At 51.9% G+C, this 22706-nt stretch overlaps 1 protein-coding gene across 2 annotated transcripts in view; it reads left to right on the forward strand.

Annotated features, from left to right (window-relative positions):
• The first annotated feature begins 10472 nt into the window (after positions 1-10472).
• ABHD2 (abhydrolase domain containing 2, acylglycerol lipase) overlaps positions 10473-22706 on the forward strand; it is a 60536-nt gene continuing 48302 nt past the window's right edge. The window contains exon 1 of one of the 2 annotated variants that reach the window (XM_028502424.2): positions 10473-10607. The gene's annotated coding sequence lies outside the window, so the exon portion shown is untranslated. The remainder of the gene's footprint in view (positions 10608-22706) is intronic. The other variant, XM_036013160.1, reaches the window with a different exon arrangement.

A 22706-nucleotide genomic window follows, 5' to 3' on the forward strand; every position in this document is an offset into this window, starting at 1 on the left:
AGAACTTAGTTAGAGCCCTGGCTGGTGTAGTTCAGTGGATAGAGCTTGGGTCGCTGGTTCGATTCCCAGTCAGGGCACAGGCCTGGGTTGCCAAGAGGCAACCACACATTAATGTTTCTCATGATCCCTCTTTCTCCTTCTCTTCCCCTTTCTCTAAAAATAAATTAATAAAACATTTTTTTTTTAAAAAAGAGCTTAGTTAGAAACTTGTGAGGACAATAAGAATAGGGAATGGGGCAGTATTAAAATAGGTAAGGTCATGCCTATATAACCAGGATGTTCTATTGCAAATACCAGTTAGTCAACTTAAATGCACATAAACAAACCAAAAAAAGTGTTTATCGGGTCATCGAAAGGATAGAAAGGGTAGGAATGTGCCAGCTTCAGGGACAGCTGGATCCAGGACTCAAATACCAGAAAGAAGTTCCCCTTCCCACCAACCCCCAATCTCCAGGCTCCTCTCTGTGTGGCTTACACAGAAGGGCTTTCTGAACAAAGCAGGAAAAGGGCCCCAGGCAGATCTGGACCCATACCTTTGGCTCTCTACCAAAGAAGAAAAGAAGTCTTTCTCTCTGACCCACTCAAAAGGAAAAAAGCAAAAAACAGAGGAGGACTTGATATACTCACCCTTCTGGGCAGAGTGGGGTGGGGTATTTCTATTGGTAGCCCATCTCGAGCCAAATAGTTGGAATATGGAGAAATCTCCAGAAAAAAAAAAAAAAAGAGAGAGAGAATGGTGGTCTTAGTAGACAAAGCAAGGGAAACCAGTATAAGCCATGTGATTGCTTTTCTTGAATGAGGGTCCACAGTTTTAACCAATGGTCAAAGGGATCCCTAACCTGAAACCTTGGCTCTAGAAATAACCTTAGTGACCAACCAGGTTCCACTGTCCCATTTTATAGAAGGGAAGATGAGGTGCAGAGGTTTAGGCGATTTGCCTAAAATCACACAATTATGAGGAGATCCCATATTGATTTGATGGAAGTTGAGGAAGGGGATGTGTAAGAAGGAAGAGTCAAATGCAGGTGCAACGGTTAGAGACAAGACAAACATTTAAAAAATAATGGTAGAGTACCATAAGAAGAGAGCATAGACTGAGGTGAGGCTTATTTTAAAAAAAAAAAAAAAGCCTCTAGAGTCAACAAGGGCTGCTTTGGTTAATCTCCAAGTCTCCATTGGTGTTTTTAATCTGAGGGATTTAAAAAAAAATAGATTTTATGTATTTATTTTTAGACATTGGGGATGGGAGGGAGAGAAACATCGACATGCGGTTGCCTCTTGCATGCCCCCCACTCAGAGGCCTGGCCCGCAACCCAGGCACATGCCCTGGCTGGGAATGGAACCAGCAACCCTTTGGTTCGCAGGCTGGTGCTCAGCCCACTGAGCCACACCAGCCAGGGCTAATCTGAGGGGTTTTTAAGAATGGGTGGGCAAATGTTCTGATCTTCTAAGAGGAGCAAGCTCATCCTGGGAATGACAGGCTGGTGACCTGGACAAGGCTCCGGCGTGGGCTCAAGTAAGAACAGGCCATTCCAGACAGACCTCATTTCTGTGTTTGAGAAAGCTCTCACCCTGGCAGGTTCCTCAGGGGAATACGCTAGACTCTGTGACTTCTGACTTGTTAGATCTGAAAAGAATCTTTAAGGATCAAAACAAACAAACAAAAAACCCTAGGGGTGGCACACTAGTGGACCCCCAGAAAATTCAACCCTTGGACGTTTTAAATAGATGAGGGCATTTGCCCTTGAACCCGAGCTCCTGGCTTCGTGATGACACTGCTGTCCATTCCTGCCCAGCGGTGGGTATCGCTGCCCTCAGTAGGTGAAGCACGCACCTGCACACACCAGTTCACCCCAGACCCTGTCACTCCCTGTTGCCTCACCATTAGCCGGCTTCATTGGTTAGTATTATCTGTCTCCTCCAGGGGGCCGGTGAGTGTGGGGCCCCGACCTAACCTACCCTTCATTACTTTAGAGAGACTCAGAGGAAAGAAGTGGGGTTGGAAGCACTTCTGATTGCTCAGAAGGTGGGAAGCAAGCGTGGGCTACAAGCACCCATCCACCAGATCAACTCTGGAGAAACCCTAGAAGCTTAGATCTGCGGGACATACCTAAGGACTGGGAGTGCTCCCAGGAAAACGGAGTCTGCTGTGAACTAGTGTGGGCGGGGCATCCACCTGGGTGGGGGCAGAGAGGACTGCGAGAAGAGTGGGGGGGTGGCCTGGCAGAGATCTTTTAAGTCTAAGTCTTTCTCTTCTTCCCCTCATTGATCGGGACAGTCTGCGTGGCAGAAGCCAGGAGCAATAGCTCAGGTTTCAGGTGGGGGTGGGGTGACATCAGGGCCCCCCAGCGGGACTGCCGGGATGAGCAGCCGGGGAAAACAGTGTGGGCTGAGCAGCTTCCCTCAGACGTTCACTGGAGGAGAAGGAGACAGACGTCTTGGAGAGAGTGGAAGGAGCCAGGCTCCTCCTCCTCTCGGGAGCTGGGCACAGGAGGCAGGAGAGGTCGTGGGTCCCGGAAGGAGTGCAGACCTGGCCTGGCTCCCTGACAGACCCCAGAAGCCACACACTGGACCCCCGGGGAAGGATGGCAGGAGAGTGGTCTAGGTAGGGGGCTGGTTTAGGTGAAATACACAGAGTTTCGGGGTCTGGGGGCTGCAGTCCTGGACTGCTCAGCAGTAACCAAGGAGACATTTGTCCCACAGGGTGGGCATTGAAGAACCACCAAGGGTCAGGGGCAGGGGAGTAAGCTCCCCATCGCCATGAAAACCGCGGTTGTTGCCCGAGTTTAGCAGAGTAGTTGATTTATGCAAAGCAAAGTCAAACCTCTTGTGCACCTGGATTTGCAGACTGAGATTTCCAGCCGGTGCACCTGTTCTCACATTATGAGTCCCGGGGACCCCATCTGTCCTGTTCTCGGTGATCGCACTAGGTTCCATCTGCTGGGGTAGGGGGTGGAGAAGAGAGGGCTGGCTTCCCTTCAGACACCAGATGACAGTTCCCCCGGGAGCCGGGTCCCCAGGGAGGCAAAGGCAGGGTGAGTCACAGCTGTGGGTCCAGGCGCAGACGAGGGAAAGGAAGCTGCCCAAAGGTGTCACAGCGGGGGACTTTCCGCCCAGTCTAGCATCACCTGCTGAGCACCTACCTCACGCCTGGTCCTCGGCTTGGTGCTGGGGCGTAAGTAAAAGAAAAAAGGTCAGAAAGCGTAGCGTCAGAGCTTGCCTCACAGTGAGCGCTTCATAAATGCCTCGTACTCTTCTGGAAGGATGCAAAGATGAGGAAAACAGTTTAGCCCTCTGAGGACCTTACGATCCTGTAAGAGGTCAGGACTCTTGCACACAGTCTGTGTAACCCAGGCAGAGCAAGGTAAATGCTGTCGCCCCAGCCCAGAGACCCGGGGATTCGAGGGAGAGGGAGAGCAGTGGCTGAGGCCTCCCAGGGGAGGTGCCATGTGAGGGCTGGGCGTGTGCACAGCGGAGGTGGGAAGTGAGGAGGGGGCCAGGGGACCGGCCCGTGGGAAGCTGTGAGAAGACGGAGCCGCAGGAGAACACAGTCTGGCAGCCCCTAACCTCCAGAGGGAAGGTTCTTGTGCAGATCAGTTGTTTGGAATTTGGAATGCTTTTTCCCATGGGAACAATACCGTATGCTGGCCAAGTTCTTCGGCCAGTGGATGGAAACGGATTTACCCCACGCCAGGATTCAACCAGCAGATCACTCGCTGCTCTTCCCTAGATCAGGGTTCAGCGAGACAGGAGTTCTGTGGCACGAGTCCTTTCTGGGGGCTGGGGCTGCTTAAGGCCAAGGTCTTTTTTCTGGGGTTCAGATGGTTTAGAAGGAGATTAAACTCGGAAAATCATAAAGCTAGTTTTAATTGTATTTAATCACAAGGCTACCAGCTAACATACATTTATAATTACATATTAAAGGAACAGTCAGTTTGCAGGAGGTAGAGATGACTAAATAAATCAGCAGGTAGGCTAGTTTTAGAATATCATAGTTGCCCACGCAGCTGTGTTTGATACAGATGCCTTCAATCCCTAATACAGTATGACTGGTGTGTCCCCGGCCCCCCGCCAAATATTGTATTTATTTCCAGAGAGAGGGGGAGGGAGGAAGGAAGACAGGGAGAGAAACATCAATGTATGGCTGCCTCCTGTGCACTCCCAACTGGGGACCTGGCGCGCAACCCAGGCATGTGCCCTGACTGGGAATCGAACCGGTGGCCCTTTGATTCGCAGGCCGGTGCTCAATCCACTGAGCCACACCAGCCAAGGCTAACTTGTGTACTTATAAAAAGAGGGAATTTGGACACAGACACACAAAACGCAGGGAGAAAATAAAAAGTAGAAACTCGTGTAGCTGCGGTGGTGGAATCAGGGACGGGGCCTGTCTGGTGCCTCAGGCTCACAGAGGCAGGCCCCCTTGGGATCGCGGACTCCTGCTGCTATTCCCACCCTGGCCTCAGGGTGGCACTGCTCCCTCTTCACCAAATGCATTGATTGCAGCCATTCTGCTAAATTGGAAACCCAGCCTGAACTTTCCAACGAGACAGCCCTAAAAGCTGAAGAATAACGAAAAGAAAATAGACTCAAGACACAATAAGTTAACACTCAAGCTTGCCAGGTCTCAACTCAACTCAACCCAACTGTGATTAAAGCTCAAGCCTGCAGCTCACAGCCCTTTTCCTGACCACCAGGCACCCGAGCACTAGGATCCCCAGGACTAGACCCTCTTTCCTGCTGTCAACCCCGCTCATGTCCAGTGATTGACACCAGGGTAGACTTCACCTGCAGGCAAGATCACAGTGGCCAAGTCTTTCTCTCAGCGCCCTCAACAGTATCTCAATAAAAGCTGCAACCCAAGTGCATGTGACCATTCGAGGTCTGCAGTGAGGAGGCCTGGAGGTAGGAGCTGTCCTCCCGAGAGTACAGAGTGCCCTTTCTCTCTCAAGGGACAGATAAATCCAGCCTTAATGCAACTCTTCATCTGCCCAGGCTCCAGCTGATGGGAAAGCTTGCTCCCAAAGCAGCCCAGTGAGAGATAAGAGCTCTTTGCCTGAAATGAAAAATTCATGAAGAAAGACTAGGGATCGGGCACTCAGATAGCTCTGCCAAGCTGCTCTGGGGACGTGTCAAGGAGATGGAAACACCAAGTGGAAATTTTCTCTTCCTTCCAGCATCTCCCATCGTGCTCCCCTTCCGTGGCCCGTGGGGCTCCCTTCTCTGTGATTCCAGGTCACACCTCCTCCTCCTCAGTCTCATCGAGCCCCTGGGCCTGCACCACCGATGCCCACAACCAAGGTCCATGAGTTTCATACGGATGTTTTCTCTTGTGTACTTCATTGTTTCAGGTCTTATATTTAGGTCTTTGATCTTTTGAGTTAATTTTTGTACATGGGGACAAACAGTGGTCTAGTTCCATGATTTTGCTTGTGGCTTTCCAGTTTTCCCAGCGCCATTTATGGCAGAGGCTTGTTTTTCTCCGTTGTATGTTTTGACTCGGTGATCAAAAACTATCTGCCTGTACACATGTGGTTTTATTTCTGGGCTCTCAGTCCTATTCTGTTGGTCTGTGCATCTGTTTTGCTCCCAGTACCGTGCTGTTCTGATGACCATAGCTCTGTAGTATAATTTGAGGCCAGGTGGTATTACACCACCATTTATAGAAAGTGCCCTGTAGAGGTGTAGCATTGCTCGTCTTTTATACTGTGTTTTTACTGAGACTTTTCAACGTGTAGATATGTTTAGAGACACAAACACCATGTGTCACCGTTATCTACAGTATTCAGTGCAGCAACATCAGCACAGGCTTGTGGCACAGGAGCGAGAGGCCGCATCAGAGAGCCTAGGGGGGAGCAGGCTGTGCCGTCTAGGTTCTTGTGTGTGCACTCTGCCATGTTCGCCCAGTGAGGTGATTGCCTCAATCGCCTGTTTCTCAGGACAGACCTCCGTCATTAAATAGCACATGACTGGGTTAAGCGGGCAGTAGAAAGATAAGGGCAGGGTGATGGAGGAGATGTGCAGAAGCCTGGAGCCTGCGTGCACTGTGCTGGAGTAACAGCCGAACGCTCAGGCCGCTGAGAGGAAGCCATGAACAGAGGAAGGCAAGAACTGGCCGCCATCACCGGCCCTGTCCGCCTTTCCATCTTCCCGTCCACTGATTCTGCGCTTGGGCTCCGCTCTGCACACGCCAGCTTGTGCTCTTCCACCTAGAGACCCGTGTGTCTGGTGTCTTCACCTCCTGGAATGCCAGCCACCCCACCCCCATGCCAGTCCCAACAGTCTAAGTCAGGAGAAACTGTTCCCGCCTCTGAATAATCGTTCATGTCATTGATTGCTCTCTGTTGCTTCATGTGCAGTCCTTTCGGTTATCTCTCAGAGTGTGTCCCCTTTGTCCTGTACGGGGATGGGACTTTGCTCCATGGTTCTGTCTACCTCCCTAGTACCGTACATCTTGCTCGGTAAAAATATTTAGTTCTCTGTTAATTAATTCAAACGTATGGTAAAACAATACAAGGATCTGTGGTACGATGTAAACAGCTTTAAAAATAGCTCCAATAACATGAAATTATATAGGGTATTTGATGCCCTGATTTAATGACAAGTTTTATGGACTCCTTTTGAGTTAACAGCATGAAGAACTCAATTCTTATCACTGTAATTAAGGATGACGTCAGGAAGAGGAATGCATGGTGACTAAGAAGTCACCCTTAGCCAGCCGCCCGCCTGACTCCGTATGTATGTCATTATAAGCCTGGAACAGCTTTTTAGCACCTGTGTGTGTGTGTGTGTGTGTGTGTCATAAGCATTTGCAGTGCTGGGCCCTATGTATGTTAGTATAAGTATTACCATATAACTCATACTTTACCATCCAAACTCGGAGACTGTTTGAGAATGAAAAGGGGCGCTATTAAAAATTTGCCAAGGCAACAGGCATAAACCAAGACTGTCCTGGGTATAAAAGCACCCTGTGTTTTTTTATTATAGACAACTTCCCACGTAGGTGTAAGGAAGCAGCCCAAATCACAGACTGAGGTGATTACTCATCCCTGTGTTGAATAGCCAGCAGGAAGCTTTTCTAATAACAGAAGGAGCCAAACCTTTGAATTTCATCAGTTTGTCCCTGTAGAACTATTGCATGCTGGGACTTGGAACTTTCCAAACTCTGTCTCCAGTATCCATAGGAAGCTGGTCGAGAGGCCAGGTCCTCAGCCATTCTGCACTCACTGCTGGTGGCACAGAGGCAGCACGGGGTGTGGCGATGAAGTGGCAGCTGTGGATTTCTCGGAGCCCGTGCTGTCTCTGGCCTTCCAGGGGGTTTCGTGAACCTCCAGGCCTCAGCTTTCAGTACTGTTCCCCCAGCCTCGTCCTCTCCCATTTCCCTCACGGGGGTTCAGTGAATAAGGTCTGGTCTGAAAACTCCGAGCTCAGTCCTCAGGACCCTCTTTTGATGAGGGCATTCCAAAGGAAAAAGTATCTCACCAGGTGGTAGATGTTCCTAGTTAAAAGAAAAAAAAAATCCTCCATGTGATGGGGGGATGGGTGGATAGGAATTTTGTGTCCAATTTTGCTGTGAATGAAACTATTTCTAAAAAGAAAGCCTATATGAAAAAAAAATCTTGAATCCTACAATCACAACTTCTGGTAACAGAACCTAGAAAATGAGTTAGCGCCTTAGAGAAGGACCGAAATGGGTTCCCGGGTGTGCCAGGCTCTCTCTGATGCACTTGAACTCATTTGCTCCTCACAGCACCCCATGAGGGAAGCACAGTTCCTGTCACTGGGATTTTAGAGAAGAAGGCGGGACACAGAGAGGGGAGGTGCTTGCCCAAGGTCACAAAGGCCAGGACGGGCAGAGCCAGGATTCAAGCCCCAACAGCAGAGGTTCCAAAGCTGGTTGCTCTCCATCATCCCCTAAGGATACAGATAAGTGAACTGGAACTAAGGGAATCACTGATTTTGCACAAAGAGAATAAACAGAGCACACTACCTGCCGTGGCCACTGCTGCCTGCTCTCCTCCAGGGACTTCAAGGGCTTTCTCAAGGGTTAGGAAATCCTGCTGAGAGGTCCCAGGAGAGTTTAGAGCCGGTTCCACTTTGGTGAAGTCCTTCATTCCCTTTATAACAAGGCACTCACACGCTTTGAAAAGCCCTTCATAGCCTCGTCCCAACTACTGGTTATCCCGCACCAAGCCTCGCTTAACTTGAAGGCAAAAATGAGTCCATTCTGTCTCCTAAACGGCCTCCCACAGAAATGCTTTATAGAATGAAATAATATGATTCCACTGAATGTGGCAAGAGCCAAGGCAGAGGGGAGGAAACCGCCGCCAGAGACAGATAAGAAAGTCGGAAGTGTTGCAGGTGGCCATGGGTCATTCCTGGAGCCGGCAGAGCTGCAAAGGAGAAGGTGCGCGTGTCCTTCTTCCTCCTCTGCTCGGGCTCACCCTGTGCTTCTCTTGCAGCCTCTGTGACACGCTCGTGTTTAGAGTTCATGAGCTGGACAGACTGGAAATCTTGGCTGAACCTACTACGTTCCTGACCTGGGGGGAAAATCGGTCTGCTCAGTGGTAAGTCCATCCGCAGTTCACTCCTCACAGCTGCTTTCTGCGGCTTTGAATCGAGCTGGCGGAATCTTCCCAGTGTTGGGGGCCACCTCATGCCTTTCGGTACCTAACAAGACGCCTCATTCTCCCTTATCAAACACAGGCAGGGGCGGCCCGGAACCGGGCAAGGCCTGCTTCCCCAGCAGTGGTGCAGACATGGACATCCACCAAACAGAAACATTTAAAGACCCAAGAACTGGAAAACGGTGGAGCAGAACCAAGCACACAGGCACACTTTCAACTGGCAACAAATCTGAAGCTGTTTTCTGGAAGCCCAGACTGTTTTAACACAGAGAGTCGGAACTATAGAGGTCCCTCACTAAAATCCTTCGCCAGTGAGGCCTGGGTTTTTCTTTCCCAAGATGGAATAAATAAATGCTGAGGTGAACTTTTTTTTTTAGCTAAACATGACAACTGAATTAAAAATAGAGCCATGGCCAAGGATTCTTTCTCCTCCTCCATGCACATGGGTGTGGGTGCTCTCAAAGGCAGACCTAAAGGGTTCGGGGCTAAATTCAGGCCTGAGAGGCTGTTCCGCTCACCTTCCTGCACGTCTGCACCTTTAGAATGGGGGATGGGCTCCGGGAGTCCCTGGCAGACAGATGTCAGGCAGTGGTTTCTGGTCCAGTGCTGATGGGCCTCCAAGGGGTTATTTGGTCACGTTCCATGAAACTGGAGCCACTGGACACTTGAATGGCTGAACAGGATAAAGGAAGCTCTGTTTTTCCTTGTCATGAGTCTAAAACATGTTGGCAAAAATTTAAAAAATTGTGACAAACACCACTTCCCTCCTCTGGCTAAATTGCTCCTCCCATCCTTTCCAGCCCTTTTGTGCCCTGGTCGGGTGGCCCTGTCTGCCCTAAAGGGGTTGCATTTCAAGTCAGTCAAGTGTTCTATTCTTGGTAAAGCACATGCCATTGCAAAAGCAGTTTCAGGCTCATAGCATTTTAGCACTGGGCCTGGTTCCACAGTGAGTGAGTGGGTGAGGAACCAGTCTTGACTAGATGCCTCCTGAGAGCCAGGCACTGTCATTGTTTACAGAGTTACTTCATCTTATTAACTGCGATAGTCACTCCCGGTTGCTAAATGAGGAAATCTGGGTGCATGCATAAAGGTTAAAGTGACTTGCTCAGCAGCCAGTGTGTGCCAACAGCGGGCTCAATTCGAGGTCTGACAACAAAGGCTACATTCTTTCGGGCTGCCTCCAACCGAGCGAGGGTCGTCTTCAGGACTGAAAGGACAGGGGGACAATGAACTGAGGTCCACATTGCCCAGCACGTCCCCATTACTCTTTCCTAGCTTCCCGGCAGGAAGGGGCCAGAGGCCGCTGTCTCCACAACCTTTCCTATCCTTGTCGTTTGGTCACTCACTTTCCTCCCTCTTCTCTCCCCCCGCCAGACACCTAATTCCGCCCCTGGTGTCCTGGGCTACAGATGAGCCCGTTGTTCGGCTTGGAGCCATCAGATCCCGCAGGTGAGCTTCAGCTGGCCTCCTCCTCCCAGCCCAAACGACCCCAGATCTTACACTGCCCTCCCAAACCAGCTAGAGATCCCAATCGCCTCCGTCTCAGCATCCGCCCCCAGCAACATCAAACACAACCCATCTCTTGGTCCTCTTCCCTTTGCCCGCCCCCGGGCGGGCTTTATCCAATAAGGTCTTGGCCCACAGGCCAAAGACGTCAAAAGTAACCAATTGTCTTTGCTAAGGCTCCACCTTACGCTGAGGAGCAGCACCTCCGACCAATGGGTTATCCTCCGGGTGTGTTGAGAGTTCGGGGCTTGAAGAGCAGCGGCTGGGCTGCCCAATGGACAAGTAGTTGCCGTGGTTAGGGGCGTGGCAGAAGCGGTTGTCAGGGGCGTGGCAGCAGTTGCTTGGGCGGGGCCGGTAGCCGCGGGAGCTGCACTGGCCAGGGGTTCCGGCTGCATTTCCATGAGCGCCGCCGGCAGCCGCGGAGCTGTAGGACCCCAACGGGGGGTGAGCTGGGCCTCTGTAGTCAACAACGCACAGGTAAAGCCATAGCCAAGCGAGCTCCACTAAGCTGGGATCGCGCCTCCGATCCGGATCTGTGGGGCCAAATCCCTGAGCCCCTTAGTCCTCTTCGTGGCTCGGCCCATCGCGCTCGCCGGGGATCCTCGGGGCCTGTCATCTGGCGCTTTGGGGGGTGGGGGCGGCGGGCGTGCGGGTCCCAAGGTCCAATTTGCAAAGTGGGAGGGAGGGAAGCAGCCGGGACCATAGCGTTTGGAATATGAGTTCCTGAAAGTCCTTTGTCCCTTCCTGCCCCAGGTACTGAGGTTGGGAACATATCCGACTGTGGCCGGTCTGCCATCACTCCATCCGTGCTCACTCTTGGGACCTCTGAGTGGGGGGGTGTCTGCACGCCCAGGCTTGGTAATGGAGGTCTGGGATACGCACCTGGACAAGGAGTGGGCCACAGGGCCTGATAATGGCCCGGATATCCAAGGGTCCTCTGCGTTTCTGGGCTCCGGGGGTGCACCCAGGACCGATGAGCTCAAGTTGTAGGAAGGCAGCTTTTGACCCACTTGGAGGCGCATTTACTGAGCTCTCTCTGCTCGGGCACTGCTCTAGGCGCTTCCTGTTCCCCACAGGGAGAGCTGTCCAGTGCCTCGACCTTGGAGGTGTCCAGGCAGAGGCCAGATTACAGCCACCTTTCAGGGATGCTTAGAAAGGACTCCTGAGGGAGGACTGCATAACCCACCTGTAAGGCCTTTCTTCACTCCCAGATGCATTCTGGGCGACCTTTAATGTCTAGTTTGAGGGTACTTATGGGGGTACCTCAGTTTGGGAGTGGGTGTTGCATTCACCCACAATAGATTGTGTGGTCTCCACTCTCAAGAGTGGGTATTAGAAAAGAGAATGGGCTATCCCAAGAAGATAAGGTTTATTTAGACATCGTGGATCTCCTTAATTTGAGCTGTGGACTGCCTGTCTTAATCTTCCACTTTCTCTCACTCAGCTTGCCAGTTTCATCTACATTCCATTAACGCGATTTGACTCCGGTTCCAAGAACAGGCTCATGAGAGGGGGCTGGGGAGACCGCAGGTTTGGCAGAGTGAATGTGCTCCGTGCCCAGAGCTTTCTGAGGGCCATTTTGCTACAACCACATTGCGTCCAAAAGAGAAACCGTACAGTACCGCTTCACTACCCTCTGTCACGTGCCTGAAAAGACAGGACGTAATGATCTTTTGAAGGTCAAGAGGCAGGGAACCTTCATACCACTGCTGCCTGTTTTAGGATGAATTAACCTTTGAATAACCAGTCAGGAAGCAGGTCAGTCCATGTGCAGCAGGGACTTGAGGCATTTTAGAGGAAACTAGGGCCAGGGGAGGTCTCAGGGCTGAGTGGTGGCCACAGAGCCGTGAGGGAAGGCTGATATGTTGATCCTGCATCCATCTAGGTAGCGACTTGTGTTTCACTCCCAGCCTAGCGATTTCAGGCTTGGTGTTTAAATTCTGGGGGAGTCCAGAGAGGTCAGGAGCATCGATTGTGGTGCCATAGTTTTGGTGCATGGTTCTGGATTCGAACCCTTGCTCTGCTTCTTTCTAGCCGTAACCTTGGGCAAGTGACTTACCCTCTCCGTGCCTCTGTTTGCTCACCTCCGAAACAGGAGTAATAATGGCCCCTATGAGGCTGTTTTGAGGAGTGTGTGAGTTGCCATATCCGAAGCATTTGAACCACGTCTGACACACAATAATAACCACTGTAGATTTTCTCGATGTAATGTTCCATTGTCCTTTCATACAGTTTTTCGTTACATCTACCACCCTGTATTTTCTACCAGGAGCTTCTTTTTCCCCTGCCTGCTTTCCTACAGTTCATTACACATATTCAGATTTTACTGTAGCACGGATGTCAGTGGGGTTTTCCAAGTCACGTTGCCTTGTGTTTATTTTTCTTCCTTTTATTGAAACAGGGCGCTCATTTTTCTCTGTTAGCATTCTCCTTGTAACTGCACTCCTTTTAGACTCCAGATCTGTTTATTCTCTTTAAAAAGGGGCGTGGGGGAACCCCACAGAGTGGCAGTCCCGGGTGATACCAATTTCCACGCAGTCTTTCAAACCTCTCTTCCCTCTGCTCGGCCCTCCTTCCCGGTTGTCGGGGTGATGCAGCTTGATTATAAATGCATGAACATTTTTAGATTAAGATTTCATGAGCCACTGTATTAAGTGCTTTTCGGAAGTTCAGGGATCATGTGTCAAACGCATTTAAGCCGGTTACTTAGTCATCCGAGCAGGGGGAGCCCAGCAGCGCCGGCCTCGCCGGGCAGAAACACGAGTGTGTGACTGATTCTCGCTGGCGATCCAGCTTGTTCACTGGATTTTCAGCGGTTTTTTTTTTTTCTGTTCATTTCTTCAGCTTGAAATAAACCAGATGGCGTGTGCCATGGAGCAGCGGTCTTTTCCTCTCGTTTTAGGTGGGGAAGTGCTCTCTCTTTCCTTGTTACTTTCTTTCACCTTCGTTTCCTTTATCCCCTCCGCAGCTTCGACAACCGCCTCCTGTTTGCCCGCCAGTTCCCTTTCAGTTAGAGGTGCCCGTCACCTTTATTTCTTGCCAGAACCCGGTCACCTTTGTTTTTTTCCTTCTTTATTTTTTTCATGTTTTCTAGAATAAACCAAAGAGTATCACAGTTCATTGACTGGCACCTACGTAAGAGTGGGTTCTGAGTTTTGGTTTTTTGTTTAGGACATTCTGGAGCTTGGCCGTCTTAGAATAATTGCCTTGTTTCCGTTGTTGGTGTGTTAATAATGGGTCCCTTTCTCTCTCTCTCTTGCTCTCTTTTCTCATAATGTCCTGGTGAAAGGGCTTCTCATTTACTGTTATTCTTTAATTCCCTACTCACACCTTCTTCCTGGTAATCTCTGGCGGTGCCCACAAGGAGAGAGGGCTCCCCACTGCCCTTGTCCAGAACATGTAACATTTCTTTGGTTCCATGGAAGACAGGCTCAGAGTCTGTCTTGTTTTTTGCCTGATGCCTGGCTCTTTGAAAAGCCTTAGCAGAGACAGACTTCCAGTATAATGGGGTTCCATGTGGCAGAACTCTGCCGTGACCTGCTGCTTCCACTAGTCCGACGTCTAGCACAGTGTGGGATCATTTTCGTCTCCACACATTTGTTTTTGTTGTCTTGGTTCCAGGGCGTCGTGTCTTTGTATTAAACGTTTTCCGTTTGTAAAATGGCCGGCGTGGTCGGGAGGCCAGACCTGTTGTTGCCCTGGACCCGGGCGGGTGCGGGCCTCGCTGTGCAAGGACCCGTCCTCTGGTCCCTTGCAGTCCGGTAGCGCACAGGTAAAGAGCTCGTCACAGAAGTGAAACCTTGAGGCCCTTGGATTTGCCTGGTTCTGTTTTCCCTTTGTTTTCGTTAGGCGGAGGTCCATTAACTTCAGCAAACTGAGCATCTGGTGTGTGCCAGCGACACAGCTGTCCAGATTAACAAGTGTGTTTGGTTTGCTGCATAAAGGCTATTTTGTTTGCATTTTACGTATTAAACATTTTTAATGTTTTTAATTCCAAAATAAATTTTAAATAGGTAACACGTTTTACATGAAAGCACAGAAGGTTAGATAGTAACTATGTCTCTGTCCACGGGGTCCCGCCACCCAGTTTTTTTGTTGTTGTTCCTTAGAGGCAACAGTGTTACTGTTTTTCTCTTCCTCCGGGGTGTTCCGTGCACAGCCAGGGCGTTTATACCTCTGTCAGCAAGTTCGGTATGGATTCCCCTTCCCTTTTATACCCATGGCAGCCTACTATTGGGAACCCCGCTTTTTTCACGTAGTATTTCTTGGCAGTGTGGAAAGCGCTTCCCCATCATTTTTGATAAAGGCTGTTTATTTTAAATGCCCTTTTTTGTTGTTTCTAAGGATGCTATTTGGGCAGCAGCTTTGCTTGAAGATCTTCCAGCATTTTATGGACCTTTGGGGGCAAATACTTTTCTCTTCTATACCCTGCAGCTCTGAGCTTGGGAAGAGGCCGGGGAGGGGGAGGGCTTCTCCTAAAGGTCCCCGCCTGGAGGGAGAGTAGGAAAGGCTGGAGGTGGATGGGCCCTGCGCCGCAGGCCCCTCCCCGGCCCCCTGTGCTGGAGTGGCCAGGGGAAGCCTGCTGTGTTTTCTCTGGTCTCCAGCGAAGGCTCCAACCTTCCCGAGACACACGTCGGCATCTCTCTCTGCCTCTCCCCGTGTCCTGCACCCAGGCGGGCTCTGTGTGCCCTCGCCCTCGGGAGCCTTCCCCTCACCCTGGGCGGGTTGCTTCGTTGGGTGCCCCACCCCGTCTTTTCTCCCACTGCAGGGCGACCAGTGGTCACGCCTGTGCCTCTGTGGACGGTGTTTTCCAGACCAGCCTTTGGGAGTAGAGTTTCTGCAGCTTTCTCTGGGGGTGTTTCCCAAGTTCTCCAAACCGCTCGACCATTCCCAAGGTCTGAACCTGACACGGCCTTGGCCTTGCTCAGCTTTCGCTGAGGATGACTCTGTAAGGAGTGAGTTTCGAGTTCTTCATATTTGAATTCCCTGTGACGACGTTTAGGGCTCGTGTGACCACACTGATGTCAACCTTTTCTTACGGCTTCTGTGGCGCCCAGCTCTTGCTTTTTGTTTCTCTGTTTCCTTTAATGTGCCTTAATCCACCTTTGTTTACCTGAGTCTAATTGAGTCGCCTTGGGAATCAGATGGAATCTTGAAGGTGTTAGTCAGCCAGTCTAATCAGGAGCCGTGCCCTGCTGGGCCGTGCCCAGCACTGGGTGGCGTGCTGTCAGTCGGTGGTACCACAGATACCGCGTCCTGTGACCTGGGGCGGGGGAGTGTTATCAGTGACACTTTGCCCAGCCTCTCAGGGGCATAAAAGAGACGGAAGCAAGGAAAAACGGCCCCACCTTTGCTCAGTCACTCTGCCACACCCTGTTGAGTGCTGTTTGCGTAGTCACAACAGTGAGAGCAGTGAATAACAAATCAGGAAGTCCAGCAGAGGGTTGCCAAACGGTCATTTCTTTCAAATAAGCAAAACAGTGCCCGATCTCCTATTATTGCCATCGTTTCAGAAAAGATAATTTAACACCCAAAATGAGGGAAGGTCAGTGTCTCAGAATGAAGAGCAGCCTTCTGAACAGAGCATATTTAGATGGGTAAAAAGGCCGAGTTAATGACGCTGACACACGGTGTTGAGTCAGCTCTTTGAAGGGGCTTAAGGTGGGGAGGTGCCGACCCAGGGCCCGGCACGGGGAGGGATCCTGGGCCTCACCGTCCTTACGCGCACTGATGGTAACTCGCAGGACTGTGGTGAGGAGCGAATGAGGTAATGTCTGTGGACGTACTTGGTAAACAGTAAATTCCGGGGTCGCTCCGCTCTGTCTGCACCAGTGCATTTCGTGATGTGTCTGAGGAGTAGCTGAGGTCACATGCATCTTATAAACTGTAGAGGGTAGTTACGGAAGTAGAAATTTTTACTATCACCCAGTTCTGCCCTGTCATTTTGAAAAACACAGTAACCTGTTAGCATCAGCCAGAGCACAGGGACGGACCCCCTCACCTATGGTTCACAAACTTAGTATTTTTTCTGGGCGCCCGGTAGAGAAGCCAGTGGTCTGGAATGGGGAGGAGAATGCGTACGTGCACCATCCACTCACCCCCGGCACAGGTCAGGTTGGATGGGCAGTGACCGCTCACAGGCAGGTCCCGGAGCGGGACTGAGCGGGCCTGGCGGACCGGACCTCTGGCTCCCGACCAGCGTCCTCCGGCCTCGTTGGGTGCAGCAGGCCCCTCCTTTGCCCTCTCTGGTGAGCACTCTACTGCCTGGTCAGCATTGTGTCTGTGTTTTTAATTTTCACTAAAAGAGCAGGACACTCTTATTATCCCCACTTAACAGGTAAAGAAACTGAGGTGCAAAGAGGTTAAGTCTGCCCAAAGTGGCACAACCAGTAATCGGTGGAGTTGCGATCCGGGCCGGATCTCTCCTTCCTCCAAGCCTGCGAGTCTGTCCCCGCTGTGGCGAGTGGCCTCGAGACCCCGGCCTCAGCACACACCCCCGGGAAGCATCGCTGTGGAGCAGAGACCTGTGTAACGCTGGTTGTTCTGACCAATTTCCAGGAACCGGTTTCAGATAGCGCAGGTATTTGAGAAGGAATTTCTCCATTTCCCCTGGATGTCAAAAGGGTTCCTATTTAGTAGGAGCATGTGCACCTGAGCCTAGGTTAACCTAGGGTCAGTTGTAATCAAATTTGTAGTTTCTGGATCGTGTAAGTTCATGTCAGGCGGGAGATACACCGTAGACGGTCCGGCTGTGTTGGGTGTCTGGGAGGGGCTGGCAGAAAGCACGCGTCTGCCTGCCGATGGCCTTCCGGCATTTGTCTGAGCGCCGGAAGTCAGTTGGTGAGTCCTGTCTCCCTTCTCTTTGGGGACCTTTCCCTCCTGCTGCTGCCTCAAACAGCCTGTTTTTGCTTTGAATCCTCTTTATTTGTGAGCAGTTTCTGAAGCAGATTTATAATTCTTTGAACCTAGTAAGAGGTGCTTTGAACAGACAAAGAAAAGGAAAAAGACATACGGCACTGGGCAATAGCTTCTGCACGTGATAGAAAATGGAAAGCTTTCATTTAGTTGGATAATTGTTTGTCTGAACGTTGAGACATTCTTCAGAACGGCCAAAAGCTGCGGACAGCCCGGCTCACGCTGAGCTTCCTCTCGCCCTCCACAGTGGCGTGGCAGTTACTCAAAAGGCCCGTCCCTCTCAGCAGCTCAGCCTAATGCAGTGATCTTGTCAGAAGGCTCTGCTCAGGGGATCAGAGTGGTGATGCATTAGGCCTCTCCCACAGACTCAATCAGTAAATAGTTTCGGGGTGCCCACTGGGTGCTGAGGACCATAGATTTAAACTTGTGTAGAATGTACACGTGAGGGCTGAATTAGATGGGTAGAGACCAGAATCCCCAACAGAGATGAAAGGGACACGAATCATCACTTTTGTGTGGACCCGAGAGTTTCAGGTTCTCTGGGTATGAAAGGGCCTTTGGAAAATGCGGAGGTGGGAGGTGGTGTGATTTCAGGGCCTGGGGGGATGGGCCCCGAATGGAGGTCCCTGCCCAGCTCAGCAGGTTGTTGGGACAGCACAGAACTGTGTGGGTGCCACCGGGGCCTTGCAGTGCTGTTCACATGCTTATCCAGCGTCCCGTGGGTCAGGCCACCCCTGCCCGCACCCCCTGCCCCAGGTCAGCAGCGTCAGCCCCGCAGGTGCCGGCCCAGCACGTGTGGCTGCATCTCCCCGGCGGCTGACCTTGTAAGTGAAGCCCTGGAGCTCCGTGCCACGGTGACTCACTCCCACTGCTCCCAGCCCCGTCCCTCGTGTCCTGTCTGCCAGTGTGCTAACTGACCAGCGTTCCCGGGCCTAGGCTCGGCCTGTGGGCCCGCCTAATGTCTGCACCCACCCCTCCTCCTCACCTTCTCTCCTGTTCTGTGTCTCCCTGTGGCTCTCTGGGGCACCTCCTGCTTCTTTCTGCCTCCTTAGTTTGCATTCCTCTAGCGTTTGCAGGTGGGGCTTCAGGATTTCGTACTTAGGTACACATGGGTTTGCACTGTGCTCTAATTATTTTACGGATGCCCCGTATCATGCTCTGTCCACGGCCCTGGCAGAGCTTAGAATGAACCCGATGCCCTCGCACCCACGGGGAGTGCGGTTTTGCAAACACTGTGCCCCGCCCCCAGTGGTCTTGACACACTTTGGGAGGGGCCTGCCCTCCTCACTTATAAACCGCTGCAGTATCCATGCCGCGGCCACTTTCCCAGCTACGGCGGAGCATTTCCCTCATTTCCGATGAAGCGGCCTCCCTTGGTGGCCGTTCCTCCCTTCCCAGGACACACGCCCGCCTGGGGAACGTGTCCCCGGGACAGGAAGAGCTGCCGGAAAGGGAGCTAGCGTCCCTGCTTCGGATGTGGCCTGGGCAGGAGTGGGTTTACCTGCAGGCAGGAGGCGCAGGTGACGGGCGGCTTTTCTGTGGGGAAGGAGGGGCCCTTGGCGGGGGGGGGGGGGGGGGGGGGGGCGGTGTCGGGAGGAGGGTCTGGACTGAACTGCCAGGACCCTTTGTAGCACACAGGACCTACCTTGAAACCGTTCATGGAACTTGATGACAGATGCCTATTATGCCGTGATTTACTAAGTCTGCCATGGTTCCACGTTACAACCACCAAAAGTGTCCTGGGAGTAATCCCAGACTTCTTGGAGGAGCTGGGTGGTTACTCCGCTAGTTATTCCACTCTGTGAGCCCTCTGTGTCTGTTAGGAAAGAGCGTCTTTTGTGGTAACTCCTGTTTATTGGTTTACTCAGGCAAAGGGGAGGCGGGTCCCGTAGTGGTGAGGGTACAACTAATATGATGGGGCACTAAGTATTCCACGGATTTTTAAAAAAATACTCCGTGAACTAACGTGTTCACATGAGTTCAACAGCTGGCCCAAGGACCAACGTCGTGGCTGAGGGCCAGGGTTTGACACGGGGCTCTCTCACTCCAGGGCTTGAACCCAGACAAAGCCCATATTTCCAACCAGCTTCGGATTAGAAGAGAGAAGTTATTTTTTAAAGAATTAATTAATTAATTATAGAGAGAGGGGAAGAGAGGGAGAAGAACATCAAAGCGTGAGGGAAACATCCAGTGGTTGCCTCTCACACTCCCCCGACCCAGAGGCCTGGCCAGCAACCCAGGCCTGTGCCGTGACCAGGGAAGGAATTTGGCGACCTTTCAGTTTGCAGGGCAACATCCAATCCACTGAGCCACACCAGTCGGGGCGAAAGACAGAAATTCTCTAGCAGTTTGTTTTGGTTTGTGTTTTCTTGAGAGCTACTTGCCATGTGACCCACATAAGTATGGAAGCTTGTTTTCTCCTTTGGGGTGCAAGGGAGAGAGACCCCCTTCCCGAAGGGGCCTCGATCTGGGGGCTCTCTCACTGACTGAGAGCCAGGGAGGGAGGGGTGGTTCTGACCGCTGAACCGCGGAGGCAGAGCGACCAGGCCGATAAACACCTGTGCACGGAATACGGGTGTTAACAAGTAGCCCGGGAGCCTTGTGTGTCCTTAGCTGACTGTGGTCTCTGCTGGTTGGAGCTTGAGTAACAAGGGACCTTGCGAAAAGATGTGGCAAAAGGCTTTTTCATCCCCTCAAGGACGGGACTGTGAAACTGCTGAGTCAGAGCGGTAACGAGGGCGTGTCCTCTCCCAGCGTCCTCTCCCAGCGGAGTCCGGAGGTCTGAGATCGGGCGTCTCGGGTGGTTCCTTCCTGGGGGCTGGGGAGGAAGGCTGCTCCAGGTCTGTCTCCTGACTTCTGATGGTCCTTGGCTTAGGCACGCATCCCTGCGATCACCACGCTCATCTTCCTCCTCCCCCTCGCGCGTCTCTGTGGGCACCCAATTTCCCTGTCCCCTTAAGGACACCAGTCATGGGGTTATAGAGCCACTGGAATCAGCGTGACCCCACCTAACCTTGAGTACATCTTCAGTGACACTCTTTCCACATAAGGTCACGTTCACAGGTTCCACGTGCACATGAATTTTAGGGGGAGTGTATTCACCCCACTGCATGAGGTGGTGAGTTATCTGTTTGAGGTCTCTTCTCGGATTCTTCTCTCTTCGCAGTACGTTCTGGGTTGTCAGGGGACGTGACTGTTCCAAGGCTGCAGCCATCACTCGCCCGTGCAGGTGGAATGAACGTGATGGGCTCATTGGCATCAGTGGCCCAGCTGAGGACATATCACGGCCCACCTTATCCGAGGGAAGACAAGGGCCCCGAGGGCTGTAGCTCTTGTGAACGGCGCCGTTCCCTGGTCCCCGAAGTAGGCCGGGAGACCGCTGTCCTCTGTTACAGAGCCGGGAGTCTCCCCTGTGCGCTTCAGCCAAGTTCTGCAATTCTACCCCTAGAATCTCAGACATTTTGAGCTGAAAGAGGCCTTCGGTATTATCTACTCCTAATCTAACCTTCTCGTTTTACAGATGAGGTCTTCAGGGCCCAGACAGGTTAAGTGACTCGTGCAAGGTCACCAGCTAGGAAGGGGCAGAGCTGGCCCTGAGACCCGGGTCTGAGGACGCCTAGACGAGAGCCTGTCCCACCGCAGGGCCTGTCTCTCCCTGTGTCCGTGCCTCCATCTTGAAGCGACGCCCTTGGCCTGAAGGGAGAAGCCCAGGCCTCGCGCTGGGGGATGTGCCGGTCCAGCACGTCTCGGAGGCCGAGGGCGACACGGAAGTCTCCTTCTCTGCTGGGCATCGGGCAGCACCTCGGGTTTCTTTGTTCATGCAGAGACTGCAGACTGAGTTTCACCTGTGATTACAGCACCTAAACCCCGCTCGTAAAATGACGGAGGGCAGCAGGGGAGGTGTGGGGCTGCGGCCTGAGGCAGGTGCAGGGGGTGGGGGTTGGGGAGACGCTTCTGCCCCTCGCCCGTCCTGGGTGACCTCCCCGTCTCGGCTGCCTGATGTTCGTTTTCACTGGATTTCACCTGCCTGGAAGGGAGAGGGGCAAACAGAACAGTGCAACGGAAGCTGAGTTGGTTATGTTGGGAGCAAATTCAGAGTATTAGTAGGTAGTGGCAGGCTGAACTTGGAAGGAAAGCACAACATAAAATAAAATGCAGCGAGATAAAGTTAACTTCAAGAGTTCTGTTCTAAAATTGCCAGGTAATTATTGGCTTAACACACATGCACACACACATATGTATATCTCACACACACACGTTCATTCTCTCACACGCACTTCTAAACCCTAAGGCCCAGTTTCAGGTCTTGCTGCTCCGCAAGTCCTGTCATTAATTACTTCCTGGACCAATTATTTGTGTCCCTAAGTTTCACACATATATAGCCTTAACAGAAACTTCTCCTAGTTAAAATGAGAATTCTACTTAATTGCGGTCCCATACAGTGGTAGGCACACAGTAGGTCATCAGTTCCTTAAGCCCACCGAAGGTCAAGGGGAGGGGGGTGGCCCTAGTGACGTGGGGTAGAATGCCCTGCTTGCCGGGACCGCAGGTTCAAGCTCTGGGCCAAGGCTGGATATTCGGACCGTAACCATTACAGACTTCTCATAGGGCTGCCTTCTCTGAACTGAACTCGGTTTTAAACCCTTGCCATTCTCAAGGCTTGAGCACATGAACTCTCTACCGCATTTGCTGTTAAAGAGAGCTGTGGGAGGGCGCTGCCTGTCACATCGCTCAAGGGCCCCTTACATCAAGTCCCCCAGAGTTCCTTGGCAACCCCATAGCTGAGAAACCCTGCCTTCCCTGAGTGCCTGCCGTGCCTCTGGGGTAAGCACACAATGCCTGTGTTGGGGGAAAGCCCCCAAACTGAAGTCGGGATCAGTTCCGAAGAAGAACCGACATGCAGCCGTATGCAAATTCGTAAGAGCTCTAATAGGGCAAACTCCCGTCACCAGCAAGGCGGCCACTGTCGGGCGGGCGGCCGGGGGGCTGTGAAGAACCCCTCCCAGGACAGGGTCTCTTTTCTGCAGAAGGTTAGTGGTGAGACCAGTGCACGCCTCAGTCAACAGATAACATCAGGCAGTTACCGCACTCTCTACGTTCATCACCCTCCTTCCTGGGGGCATGGCGTGTGTCTTTGGGCACGTTCCAGCTTCCAGGGGAGCCCGCCGAGCCGGGGGCTCCGGAGCGTTAAGAGCCCGACATTTCCCGGACGCCTTACTGCATCTCAGCGCGCTCCGCCGTGCATGTTAGCTCTCCTTCCGCTTTGGGGGACCGTGGGTCTAACTGGGTTCCCCCTTCCCCTGGCATTCGCAGCCTCCAGTCCATTCCAGCCTTAGTGATGTAGGTAACTGTGTATGCTGACAGGTCTTCTCCTTGTCCAGAGGTTCTTAACTTTTCAGATTTGCTAGTTGCTATTTTAAAGCTTCTTTCTAATAACAAAAGTATTTGTAGTCGTTAGGAGTTTTAGAAAAGAAAAATTGCCTATAATCTAATCACGCAGCAATTGTAGCATCCACAGAGATTCAGGTATATAGTGTTTCCTTCTGTGTCATTAGAAACTGCAGACCAAAGGAGTCTAGAAATAGCAGTGGCTTAAACCTGCCAGGGTTTCTTCTCTCACGTAAAAGAAACCCTGAGGTAGGCGGTCTAGGTCCGATACGG

The sequence above is a fragment of the Phyllostomus discolor genome, chromosome 12, assembly GCF_004126475.2.
Source record: "Phyllostomus discolor isolate MPI-MPIP mPhyDis1 chromosome 12, mPhyDis1.pri.v3, whole genome shotgun sequence".
Lineage (NCBI taxonomy): Eukaryota > Metazoa > Chordata > Mammalia > Chiroptera > Phyllostomidae > Phyllostomus > Phyllostomus discolor.